The 14,919-nt window shown below is 31.1% G+C and overlaps 1 long non-coding RNA gene across 1 annotated transcript in view; it reads right to left on the reverse strand.

The window, feature by feature from the left end:
• Positions 1–14,646, reverse strand: part of LOC129976416 (uncharacterized) — a 38,296-nt gene extending 23,650 nt beyond the window's left edge. The window contains exons 1-2 of the long non-coding RNA XR_008785144.1: positions 14,472–14,646; positions 13,546–13,614 (exon numbers count right to left, since the gene is read on the reverse strand). This is a non-coding gene — a long non-coding RNA (uncharacterized LOC129976416). The remainder of the gene's footprint in view (positions 1–13,545; positions 13,615–14,471) is intronic.
• Positions 14,647–14,919: the final 273 nt, after the last annotated feature.

Here is a 14,919-nt window from a genome sequence, read left to right on the forward strand (position 1 = left end):
AAATTCGTTTCAGAGCAAGTCTTTTTGAATATAAATTAGCACGATAATTACGAAACGAAGAAAGCAAGATAAATAAAATTCGATACACAGAACATCTATAGTATAGATATTTTTCAAAGTTAGATCCAAATCCAACAAGAGATTGACCATCTATCATTTATTACTTTCAAAAACATGTAAACTCAATTGTAAAACATATAATAATTGCATTTTCTATTCTACTGCAAACTGCAGTAGACAACTTTTATGTGAAATCCAACGAAGGCTTCATTATCGGTCAGTATGTATTTTCAGAAACATGTAAATGCAATGATTTATATATTTCAAATCTGGTGTGTTATTTTCTGACTGTAGTTGTGTTGTGTGTCAAATTTTCATATCAATCGATTGGGGGAAATGCGTAAAAGAAATTCACTTTTATTAAAGAGAACGAAAGAACGTTTTTCGGAGACCACTCCCGTTTCACGACATTAAAGTTTAGCTCTTAAAAATTATATTATTTTAAAGAGAAAAATATAAAAAAGCAGGGGTTTTGTTAGAACCACTTCTTCGTTTCTACACATTAAAAATGTTTAAGCAGTTCATAAAATGGCTACTACATTATAATTAAGTGGCAACTTATAAATGAAATATACTAAATACATGTCATTTAGGATGCAACCTCCATAACAAAAATAATGATTTATGTCAAACTTTGGACCTCATCGGAATACGGAAGAAGGGTTTATCCCAAAATATATACTTAATTCTTGTCACTAATGGATGAAACTAAACACGACGTAGGTTATATTGAGAGAAAGTTACAAGAACATTCCCACCGGTTGTTTTAAGTAAACTATTTCTTGGAACAACCGAGCTTTATCCATATTCATATATTATAATTTTCATCATTTTGCTGTGAATTTACACTAAAATACTTAACCGAGTTCTAATCAATTAATAAAAAGAAACATATAAAAAGAAACGTCAGTTATTTCTTACGCAAGTTTCAACTTTTTACTTTTTCAACAAATCCATCGGCATAAGTTTTCAAATGAATACACAGATTGCCTTCTCTTAGAATGGCTCAAAATTTATTAGTTTTGTCGTTGGATATTGACAGAAAGTTGCAGTTGGGAAAAATGCTTTAAATGATGGAAAAAATTATATTTTGTTATTTTTATCATGCTGGCTTTTCTGATAAAGTTACAGACTCCTAACTGTTTATAAGATACCATCAGTCGCATTTAAATAAACGTTGATGCACTAAAACATACGCTAAAGAAAATTTCACTGTTTCCTGATTAAGATTGATTGAGTTTCAGGCGTTTATATAAATATCTACATACATATGATAGAATTACAATTATTTTAATTATCCTTCCAATTATACAATTATTTTATTATCCTTCAGTAGGGATTTCCTCCAAATTTATTTTAAGGAACATTTTGAAATAGCATAAAATGCATAATTTAAATTTGGAAACGATATCTTACACTTTTTCTCGAGTCAGCTAATTTGATAGCAAACCTTTTCTCAAACAGTGGTCTTTAACATCATTATTTCAACAGTAGTAGCCAGTCATAGAGGAATGAATGTATTCTTTAAAATTTTATAGTATCAAGTGCCTTTTTCAATTCCTACTAATCTCTATCTCTCTATATTATATTATAACACACAATATCTTGTTCAAATTTTCAATCGTTAATAAAAATACTTTTTATTCAGCCACTCAAGTTCAAATACATTCTTTAAACCTGTATTGAAAGACACTTGATGTTTATACAGTTTTTTTTTTCAAATATAATTAAATTTATCCAGTATTTTCTATTATGTCGCCAAATGATCGCCAAGCTCTATATTGCCAATTAATATTGTAATTCTATCATATGTATGTAGATATTTATATTAATTGTAATTATTTAATAAAAAGTATTTACAATAAAACAAATTTATTGGCCTAAGAAGGAATTGACTTAAGTTTACATATATATTACTTGTTAATTAAATATGAATGACAGGAGGGGTAAAAATATAAAAAGTTTAATTTCGTAACTTTAAAAAATATATATTTACAAACTCTGTCTTTACCAGTTTAGAAACCAGTTACTGGAGCATAATAAGAGGTAATCTGTATATCGCCATTAATTTTTATAGCATTTTCTGAAATTTTTTTAACATGGAGTTATTTTGGCAAGAATATCAGTCTTTAAGAGTGAAAAAGAACGAGTTAAAGCCTTTTTAGTATATCTAGAAGCAACTCTCGCAGCAGTTGCTCATCCATCTCCAGCTTTTTAATTTTTAAATTAAGCACTGCAATTAAGAAAAAGAATTGTAATAATCAAATTACGATTTCTTGATTTTGATTAATTCTGCTTTTAGATCTACTGGAGCAATAAAAAATGAATGAAAAGATACAATGAACTGAAGTATTTAATATTAAGTCTCAACACCAATTAAAGGATACTGGGAACATCTGAGCCTTCAAAAAATTGATTTTTCAATTATAATCTAATAAGTTAGGGGACATTTCACTGATTACAAAATATGCATAATTTATGTAGATATTAAAAATGAAAAGTTTATAAATTAGGCTTTAACAATGAATCCAACAGAAATTTATTGAGAAAAAAGACATTTTTGCCTCTTTCTCGAAGCATGTTTTCTACAAATTTCGGTACGCCTAGAGGGAATCTTATGAAGATGTATACAACAATATTTACAAACATAATACATCTATTAATTATATTTTTATTTTTTTATGGAATAGTAATTATTTTAGAGGTTACTATCCGCCTTTGGCTACCAGCTAGTTCGCCGATCTTAATGCTCCTTAAAATTCCACGTTACACACAAATATTTTATGTGTTTTCAATTGCTTCTTCATCAAAATATTTTAAGCTTCAAATTTTGAGAGTCGTATAATTCACTCATACTTTTAAAACGACCTAAAGCCATAATGTACTATCTCACTCTCTCTAATTTTCAATCCGTGCCGCTTTAATAAAATTAAAGTGGCAATGATTAAACTGCAATCAATGTAAAAAAACATTTTTTACTGAAACAACGATTTTTTTTTTTTTTTTTTTTTAATATGAGTACTGGAAACAGAATTGTTTAGAATTTAAGTTATACGTGCACTACAGAATAATTTTCATAATTTATGCAGTATCTTAAGAATTATTCTACAAAGATTTATCATAAAATTCAGTTTTTGGTATTATTTTCAAAAGGACTTAAATATATACTTTTTTTCTGTCTATAAATATACTTTAAAAAGTTATAAAATCTAAATTATCAAAATTAATCTTTATCTAAATTTTATTATTTTATTTTATACAGTCTTTTGGTCCTAAGAGATTATGTTCTCGAAATATTCTTGACACCGCTACTTTTAAATAAGGAAATGATCTATCTTTTGTTGTCAGATATGATCGATTTATGAAGATTTCAATAGAATAGTTAAGAAAAATCAACATTTTCATAATCCTAGGCCAATAAGTCTTGAGAAACTCCGGGCGCTGATTGAGATATCTTTGAGATAAAGTGGTCTAAAATCACCCATTTTTATTAAATAATGATATTTAAATATTCATAAATAAATCAGTTTTAAAGACTAATTTAGTTGATTGAAAAGCAACTGTTTTTATTTTAAATATTTGTATCTCAAGAATATTTTGCTAAATATTCTTGAGAATCAAAGAAGAGAGGATCTAGATAAACATTCGTCATTTCTTAGAGAATTTATAGATTCAAGTTATCTATACTTGTAAATAAAGCTGAATGTGTGTGTGTGTGTGTGTGTGTGTGTGTGTGTGTGTGTGTGTGTGTGTGTGTGTGTGTGTGTGTGTGTTGGCTCTCTACAGGCCAGGTCATTTGACATACAGATACCAAATTTGGCACATGTATACCTTAGAGGTCAGGAATGTGCACCTTGGGTCCCTTTTTTTGAATTTTTAATTAGAATTTTAATTATTAATTAAAAACTAACTTTCCCGCCAAAAAAAATTTCCATTTTCCCCACCGCCAAATGAGTAAGGCTTCAGGGTTTTTTTTTTTCTCCCAACAGTAATGAGGCTAGGGTTAACATTTTCCGGCCGATTATTTCAAACGATACTGTTTATTTTCTTAATATTTTATACATTTAAAATTAAACATTGTTAATTAATACATGTTTCAGATTCATTCTGAAGTACTTTTGAATTAAAATAACACAGAATAAATTAAATTAAAAATGTCTAATCTGCATAGCGTTACCCCAACTGGCGTAGAAAAATTCACACATTTGCGTTACCGTAACTGGCGAAGAAAATTCACGCATGCGCAATGTGTTCTGATTGTTGACATGACAACCATTTCAACGGATGATTTAAATTATTTTTAGGTTAGTTGCATGCTTTTGTAAGTAAATTGTATTTACGTTAGTTATATATTTTTTGTATATGCTTATAGTTTTAAGTACATCGTTTTTTAAGTAGTTTTTTTAAACCTGTTTCCGACCGATTATTTTAAACGATTCATTTTATTTTCTTAGTGTTTGATGCATTTAAAATTATAAATTGTTAATTAATCGATCTGTTCATGATGAATCTGAGAAAATTTTGTTGACAAATTCTTGAGATATTACATAAATTAAGAAAGATATTCTTTGGTGCCCATAAAGTTTAAACGCTCAGTGACTCTGTTATCAGTAATCATATTATTAAAATAAAATGCTTTGTGTCAGTAAAAAATATTAGTATATTAATTGCAGATTAATCATTTACACTTTAATTTAAAGCATAAATTCTATGGGAGGTAACAGAAAATTAGAGAGATACATATTACGTTATGACTGAAGGCCTTTATAATATTATGAGTAAATTATATGACTCTCAAAATTTGAATTTTTAAAATATTGTGATGAAGAATCGATTAAAGTTGGAATTGCGTAAAATATTTAATGGTACGACCGGAGTTTAACCCCCTGCTTGGCCAATTTTTAAAAATCGAAAGCAACGGTCTTGCGAAATGTTCAAAAGCAAAGGAGCAGATCTTCAATTATAGATTGCCAGCTTTGGCGCGTTATCGCAACTTGGCGAAGAAGGGGGTTAAACTCCGGTTCAACCTATTTAATTATTAAAATTTAAACGAACATTAAGATTGGCGAACCGGCTGGTCGCCAAAGGCGGCTAGTATAAAATATAATTGTTTACTTCATTTAGACAATTTTACTACATGCATTTCTATTATTAAAGGTTTACAAATTAACCGTTGGGCATTGAATTGAATGGATATATATTAAACCATATTTACCTTAAGTATAACTGATTTATGGAATTAATAATGTTGGTATTTTAAAAGATCATAGAAATATTTACTTTGCATTTACTTTTTATAAAATATCCTATTTAATTTCATATAGATACATGGTGGAAATTACATTTTTGTATGTTTAATTTTCAATTTATTTATTTTAAATATAAGCTTTTGTCAATATGACGACAACATTTTGATGAAAGCTAATAATTAGATAATTTTTCCTATGCACTCGTAACGTGCTCGTGCAAATTAAATTTTATTTTTATTTTGTGAGAAATATAGTGTTGAAAAATATGGTTGAAATACATCTTTAAAAATTCGTAAAAATAAGAACTTAATTTATAGATTAAAGAATTGATATCATTAAAAAGATAATTTTTTAAACTTTAATTTGATGCAAAAAATCAATTTTGTGCAGTAATACTTTCGGAACTCATGGCAGAAAAACGCCGAAATTTCGATTGATTTTTAATTAAAATTCTAATTAAAAACTTTAAAAAATTGCTCCGAGGTGCACATATCCGCCTCCAAGGTATAAACATGCCGAATTTGGCAGCTGTAGGTAAAACGGTATGGTTGGTAGAGCACCAACACACACACACATACATATTGAGCTTTATTAACGACGGCTTAATTCTTTGGATATAGTTCACACAAAAATACTAAAATCTCGATTTAAAAATTGGGGGGGGGGGTAGGAGAATGAGATTTTGTGGTTAGAGGTATTTTTTGATGTCAGATAAAAAAAATAGAAAAACATTTGGATAGGGGCACCCTAATTACCTAGCATAATGAAATATACTTTAGGACCTATTCTCATACCTACCAAATACACATAAAAAATTTCACAAAAACCGGTCGAGCCGTTTCGGGGCAGTACGAACAAACACCGTGACACGAGATTTTTATATATTTGATTTATAATACATGATATATTTTTTTAGATTTTCAAGTTACACGATATTCATTTTTTGAAATTTTTATAATTAGCATCTTTTACTGAAAATAAATTCACTGCAATTGTTAAACCTATACTCATATTATGCTAATTTTGGAGTCATTTATTCTGAATTATTTTTTTTTTTTTGAAGGATACAGATCTGTGGTTATGAACTTGAACATTATCGCATCACAACGTATAATCAATTTGCCATTAAAAAATACTTTAAAAGACAAATATTTTTCTAATTTTTTTATAATTAAAATAAATCATTCGTTTTATATGATCTAAATTACCAATTAGATACAAAAATTACTGGCGAAAAACTCCATTTTAGAACTGAATTTTTGACTATTAACATTGCCGAAAGTATCCCACTCCACTTAAAAAATTAATTATATTCTTAGTTATCAATGAAAAGTGTCTCACTAAGCCACTAAATCTGGTTTAAAAATTAAAACCTGAGGTTGGTCTTCTCGAAACTTTCTGGCCTATTCTGGAATAGGTATGTTATTTTGACCCTGCCTGCATAAAATTGTGGAACTCGGAAAAGCTTTGATTGCCACGAGTATTCAGAATTTTATTTTCAGAGACCTGTACAGGAAAAATTTGTGCTTCATAGTATAGTTTAAAGCAATATTTATACATTTTGGGCACATTGTTTTTCAATTAAATCAAACAAAATTTGACGCAGAATTACAATTTTAGCAACATAACTACATAACGAAATCTTATTTACTTAAATCATTTATATTTGAATTATCGTGTTTCCGATAATTCAAATAGATATAGACAGATAATTTAGACAGATATCAACTCTTTGTCAAATTCGATTCAATTTTATTGAAAAGTTCTATATTTTAGATGTTAAAATTGAGTACTAAATTCTATTTATCTAAAAATGCTGCGTTTCAGAGTTGAATTTATTGGAATTGAAAATGCAGGAAACCAACAGCCAACCAATAAATGAATTTGGTTCAAAATTTGATCAAAGCCTTTTCTTTTTGCAATTATTATTTACTTATCGCCTCAGGTAACCAGCCAGTGCGATTGAGTACATATTTCAAATTTCAGTCAAATAATTTATATATAAATGTGACTCCACCAAATTTCTGGGTGATAAAGTCGTCCTACATTATTGTCTTAAGTTGTTTCGATTGTGAATATGAACCTTCCGAATGGGGGCCAGTAACGTGACATCATGACGCTACTAAAAATGTAAATGTCGATTGTCTATTAATCTATCTTCGAAAGTTTGCGGTATTGTAACTTCACTTTATAACTCATGTTATGAACTACAAAGATATTGTTACAAATTGGTAATTTTGCTACCCGGCACGAATAGTGTCATCCTGGGAAAAACCATTCAAACCCTTTGTAAGATCTGTCCTGTGCGTCAATAACCTGAGAGCTTGGCGATCATTAGACGACTTGGCGACGAATTTGACGAGTTTGGCGACTAAATGGATAATACTGGAAAGTTCGAGAACTTTAACGATGCATCCACTAAGACCCGTGATACAGCCAGGTACGCTCTGATTGGTCTGAAGATTATAGCCCCGCCTCCCGGAACTATAAAAGACGAGCACTCTGAAGCTGGGAAGAAGTCGTGTATATAAATTCCCAAAATTACAGAACACCAGCGCAATTCAAAAAGGAAAATCATTTGCATCCCTATTTAAAGTCCCACCTACTCAGGAAACCCCACAACAGGAAAAAAGTCACACCGCACCAACCATAAGTAGAAATTCCACCCAAATACCAAGCAACCCAGACAGCAATCAAGATTTTTCCGACATATTCAAGCTAGTGAAACATCTGAAGTCCATTATGCAAGCAATACCAAATATGAAAGATTTACTAAATAAATTAGACAACGACAATAACCCACAAAACAAACTATTCATCCTGGCAGAAGCCTTTGATAACTCCCTCTTCAACACCCTAATATGAACAATAGCAAATCTGGTCTCCTTATCTGCTCTTGGAACGCAAATGGACTCATTAATAAAATCAACGAACTCCACGATTTCACAACAAAATACAACCCAGACATAATGGCAGTTCAAGAAAGCCACCTCCGCACTAATAATAAAACTGCAATAGCAAATTATACCTTCTATTCAAACCCCACCAGAACAGGACGTAGTATCAGAGGAACTGGCATATTCATTAAAAATAATATTAAACACTCTTACTATCCGAACCCAACGCTCAGATACCTGGAAGCAACTATAGTCTCAATCCATACTACCATCCACAACAAAAATATAAATATCATCTCCACCTACCTTCCCCCATGCTCTGATAACGCCTTTGTAATAGATATCGAAACGCTAATCCAGACCAACTTTGAAACCATCCTCATTGGCGATTTTAACGCAAAACATAAAAATTGGAACTGTGAAAAAGCCAACCCTCTCGGTATGAGATTAAATTAATTCACCAGAAAACTTAAAATGAAAATTATAGCACCTGACTATCCAACATGATTTACCAAAATCATAGAAACAATAATTGACTTTGCAATAACCAGAAATATTAATTACCTCCACGAAATTAAAACAGTTACAGAACTCTCCAGTGATCACCTACCAATCCCCCTTTACATCAATATCGCAGAAATCAACAAAAAAAAAAAAAAAAAAAAAAAAAAAAATACTACAAAATCAAGCCAAACTAGTATCAATTCAGGAAATACCTCAACGAAAACACGCAACTAAATAATAAACTCAACTCTCCAGTAAGCAATAGAAAAAGAAACAAAAAATATAACCACCGAAATCTATAATGCCTTCTATCAAACTGCCGAACTTCATAAAGCTAGCTCCCTTGTAACCCCTTCAGAAATAAAAGCACAAACAACCATCAGAAATAGACTTAGGAAAACTTGGCAAAAACAAGACACCCCGTAGACAAGAAAAATTACAATCGTGCTAAAGAAATATTAACCAGGATGTGGAAAGAGCATAGAAGCTATAGCTGGGAGTATAAAATCGAAAACGCTAACGTCGAAGATAACTCGATCTGGAAACTTATCAAAAAATTCACAGGCAACAAGTTTCGCATCCCCCCTCCTCAGAGAAATAAATACAATAGCCTACAGCAACAAGGAAAAGGCAGAAGAACTTGCTCACAATCTTGAAGACCAATTTAAATTAAATCCCATTGCAGACCCTACCACAGAAAAAATAGTCAACTCCGCAATAAGAAAATTTTGAAATAAGCAAACTCAAAACCCAATTCAACCTTGTAAACCTGACGAAATCATAGAAGCTATTAAAAATACAAAAAAGAAAAAAAAAACTCCGGGTGAAGACTGCATGACAAATGAAATGCTCAAAAGCCTACCAACTAAAACCATATTTAGAATCACTAAACTCACCAATGCAATAATGAAATATTATGACTTCCCATATGCTTGGAAAACCTCAAAGTCATCCCAATTAACAAACCAGGAAAACAAGCCCACAACCCAACAAGTTATCGACCTATTTGCCTCCTCCCCACCATCAGCAAAATTATCGAAAAAATTATTTACAATAGGTTAAAACCAGAAATCGAAGACAAAATTATTCCGTATCAATTTGGTTTCCGTAATGAATATTCCACAGTAGCCCAGTTATTTAGAATGACTGAAATTATCAAACACGGATGGCTTAATCAAAAAGACACTGGTGCAGTCTTCTTGGATATTGCGAAAGCTTTCGACAAGGTTTGGATCAAGGGACTCATCTACAAAATAATCCAACTAAATATCCCGGACGGCCTAATCAAGCTCCTAGCATCTTACTTAACATTCCGAAAATTCAAAGTTCGTGTTGAAGAGGAATTATCCTCACCCAAACCACTCCAAGCTGGCATAGCCCAGGGCTCCATTCTTGCACCAATCTGTTTCAACATTTATATCAATGACATCACTAGAACCACAAGAACACAACTATATCTTTTCGCCGATGATACGGCAATTCTCAGCACTAATGAAAACAGAAATAAAATAGCAGATGACCTCCAACTTCACCTTAACCAATTGGAAAAATGGCTCATTAAATGGAAGATTAAAGTAAACGCAGAAAAAAGTCAGGCAATCTACTTCTCAAGCAAGAAAAATAAACCAACTCCTCCTACCCTCAACAAAATTACAATCCCCTGGCAAAAAGAAACTAAATACCTAGGCGTAATCCTTGATCAAAAACTCACGTTTGGGCCACACATTAGTTCCATCAGGAAGAAATACCTAACAGCAAAAGCCACCCTATACTCACTTATCAACCACAACTCCAAACTCTCCATAAAAAATAAAATCCTCATTTACAAATCTATTCTTAGACAAATTCTCACCTATTCAGCCCCGATTTGGGGGGTTGCAGCGCAGACCCACATCACCAAGCTAGAAATCCTGCAAAATAAAATCCTCAGGCAAATCTCCAACATGCCCTGGTTTGTTAGAAATAACAACATGAGAAAAGATTTTCATATCAACCTTTCACATCATCAAATTTTCACATACAACCCTTACGATCCATTGTACAAGAAAAGACCGCATGAATTGGGGGGAAAATCCATTAAAAAGGAGTCAAAGGCATGACCAACCGCAAAACCGCAAAGAAGAAAGACGACGACTATTAAGAAGCCATGTGCCAGGCACGCGTCGACCTTGGGGAACTTCATAAACAACTAAGAACCCTGTTCGAACCGGTTCTTATCTCCTTTTCTGCCAGACGGACGAGAATGAAGATCGAATTGCTGACCAGCCAACGCCCTTACTAACCCTTCCCAACCCATTAAGTACTTTAACTTAGACGTATTCTTATCAGTTTCATCCCTTCTTTCTTATTTACTATGGAATTATTTTATTCTTGTAATCTTCTTATTTTTATCCTTTTCTTCCTTCTCTCTCTTTTTTTTTTCTTTCTTTTCAAAAACTTCTAAATTACTATGCACTACATTATTATGTTATACTATGTTTGCACAGTTATCTTCCAATAGCACGATTAGGGAGCGGAGATTATAGGCTGATAGCCCAGGCTCTCCATCAAAAACTACTATTCTGGTGGCAAGTCGTGTATATCGTCAGAAATGGTGTGTGAGAGAAGTCGGAGTCGCCGACACGTAGAGAAACTGGAGGATTAAACAGCAAGAAAGCTGCTGAACTAGCAATTAAATGTGCTGCGTCTTTACGATTGATTAGTTGTATTTTTGTAGAAAAAAAATTTCGTAACAATATTAAACAGAACCTTTCTTCTTTCAACTACAGAAAAAAATTCAAGTAATTAGATAGGTGAAGAAATAAGGAAAATAGTTTGAACTTCAGTGTAACAGATGTAATCTATTAAAAATTAAAAAAAATAATAATAATTCCAAAAATTTAAAATTTTGCACGCTTATTAAATAGGTATTTTTATACATATTGGAATGATAAAATATTTGTGGTTTTTTCATTCTTCGGAATTTATGAAGAAAAAACGACAAAATTCAACTTAATTTTTAATTAAAATTTTAAAAATCTATCTGAAATGCACTTTCTTAGCCTCCAAGGTATGTATGACCCAAATTTAGTAACTGTAGGTCAAACGGTCTGATACTGAGAAGTTCAATTAACATACGCATTCATCTTTAATAGAGTTGTAGGTTCGTGCACAGACAGACTTTCTACGAATAGACTCCGTTCAAAATCAGACAGAAACCATTAATTTTGTGTAAACACTACATATCAAATTTCATTCGTCTAGCTAGAAATGTTTTTGCGATATTAAGTTCATGAAACAATTCCAAAAATGTGTTTTTCGCTCTCAGAACGTGGCGATTCGTCAAAAAGTCGAATTCAATACAATACTTTTCCTTTGTATATATGCTTTGTACACGAGAAAGTAAAAACACTAAGTTAAAAATCCGATATGAAAATTTGGTTCTACATAGATAGAATCTGCATCAAAATTCTTCTACAACTGCTTCAAAACGCTGATCCTCTTGATATAATTAAAGTGTTTTTAAAAATGTATTTTCCGAACTCGGGACGATCTGAAACGTGGAGATTCAGTCTCTCAATTTGAATTTTTTGCCTACTGTAATACTTCCTCAGCGCTTCGTAAACGAGAAAGGAAAAATTCTAACTTTAGCACATAAAGAAATGAAGTTTCAACAACAAAATTCTACCTTATATTATATATTACTGAATTCTAGTAGTTGAGTAAAAAAGTCTCTTTTGAACAAAACTCGGAGAATTCATTTCAAATACTTCACTTTTTATTTACTGTTAAGTTTTTTGTTACGGCTGTTTTCATTATAGAGCTCTTTAAAGCACATGCCATAACATATGCGTCTTAATTTCCTTCAAGACAAAACAGTGCAGGCTCACAAAAACACCAATTTATTTAACTCTTTCAGATCTAAAATTAATGAGGTGCATTATTATATATATGTGGATATAAAGTTTCCTTTTAGTGCATAGATCTCAAAACTAATTGCAAGTTTGTTACAATTCCTAAAAATTAATGTTAGTTTTTTTTCTCTTGTACGGGCTATATAATAATCATTACCCAACAAGAATTTGAAAACGATGCTTCTTGCACAATAACAATCGGAATTTATGTACGAATGCAAGGGTTCAATATTATTGTAATACAAGTACAAGATTGGCTGAAAGCTTGGGGACAGCAGTGATGAGCCAGAGGTGGTGTTCTACCTTCACCTTCCTCTCTTATATTAACAGAAGATGGCAAATTTTGAGCTTCATAGCACAGAGAAGAAAATCGAATACTTATTTTGAAACATTTCCTTCCCATTGATTAGATTTAAAGTTCAAACAGATCAAAAGTAATGGTGATGAGATCCCATTCCAAATTCACTTTGTTTAAAGAAATTGGGTTTTCGAATTATTCCATTCACATAGTCGTAAATTTACAAATCGACTGGCGGTCATTCCTTTGAAGGAAAGTGTTCAAAGTTTAAAATATCATACAGATCTTTAACTGTACATAATGATGTATTTTTCTGATATTTTAGCAATACGTAGCAAATACAAGCAATGCAAATTTTGACAAGTAAGAAAAGGGGTTTTTTTTTTTTTGTTTTTTTTTACCGAAAAGTTAAAAGCATGCATGACTTTTTTTAAGTTATTGACATAACGGGAAATGGTAAAGAAAAAGAAAACTTAAGCATTCCAAAATCGATATTTTATTGCATGTAAAAGCAGTTTCACCAATTGTTCCTGTCCACAATGCCGATTCGTTTCGAACGATGGACTCTTATTTGTTTATTTTTAGGAAAGACATTGCCATTTTTAAGATAAATATTCGGGAAAAAAGTGATATTTTATACATACCATTAAGTTATAGGACTGGAATGTTTTCAAATTATCAGTCTTTTCGCAGATTTATACAAATGCCGATACCTATAAGAGTTATAAAAGAACATGAGCAACACATCATATTTCCATGAAAAACTATTTATGCTAATATGGAATTATAATTTTTTTGTGGGGGAGGTGCAGTTAAAATTATTATATATTAAGAGAGGCAAGCACAACTTTCCTCTGCGTTTTCCCCAGGATACTGAAAGTGTCAAACGGCCCTTTGCGTTAAATCTTTAGATAAATGTAAATATTATAAACAAAATCAAATGAATTAATGAATAAATTAATATACTAAATCAATGCGAGAATTGCGGTTCTCAATATACTTTGTAAAAATAAAATGGCATGTTTACAAATAATTTGATATATACAATTATTATATAATTAACATAAATGAAATAGACTCTCCAACAACGAAGAGTGATCATAATTATATCAAATGGAGCATTCAACGGACATTTTCAGGAATTAACCAGGAAATATTCATGCATCTTTACCTTTTTCTGAACAGGCATCTGATTTCTAAATGACAAATTATGTCAGTATGGGGTGAAATGAATACCAGTTAATTATAACTCCAATATCAAGTTCAAACAGGTCTCGAACTTTTATGTGCGCTTATTGCTAGGGGGATGTTAAAGCATCAGTTTTAATGTTCATATTAATATATATCTGCATAAATTTTCTTTACTGAACAAGGACAAAAATTAAGTGCTAAGATTAATATATAACTTTTTTTTTCCCGAGATTTATGAAACCTAGTCAAAATTCATTTAATGCTTTATGTGATCTAGTTTATATAGAGCTGTGTCATAGGAGAGTCCATTGTATAAGAGAAAAAAAACAGTAATTGCAAAAGAAAATAATTTTAAATTAATGAATGAAAATGAATTTACCTTCCAACTATTTTCATTCTCTTTGCAGCTGAAAAAAATTCATCCATTGATCTAGTAAGGTAAAACTCCAGAGTTGATTTGATATCAATAAATGTTTTAGAAGGATCATCCGTTGCCAAAGATCATCCATCATCATTAGACTCCTGTGACAACACTTTTTATTCAGAGGTTTTGACTAATTTCAGAGTTTCCAGAGAACCTCTGTAACTTGCAGCATCTCGGCTCCCGAAGTTTGCATTTTGAAATGTAAAAAACAAAAAGTTAATAAAATTGACCATTGCATATCTCCATTTATATAACTAATATAAGATCAAGATAAATTTTAATCAATGTAAAAAATGTAGATGTGAAAGATTTGTTACAAACCAACTAAACTGTAGTTCAAACCACGGAGCTGCGCTAAAACAAATTATCAAGTGTGTTTTAAATTTATGTTACATCATTGGTA

Source organism: Argiope bruennichi, chromosome 7, assembly GCF_947563725.1.
Source record: "Argiope bruennichi chromosome 7, qqArgBrue1.1, whole genome shotgun sequence".
Classification (NCBI taxonomy): domain Eukaryota; kingdom Metazoa; phylum Arthropoda; class Arachnida; order Araneae; family Araneidae; genus Argiope; species Argiope bruennichi.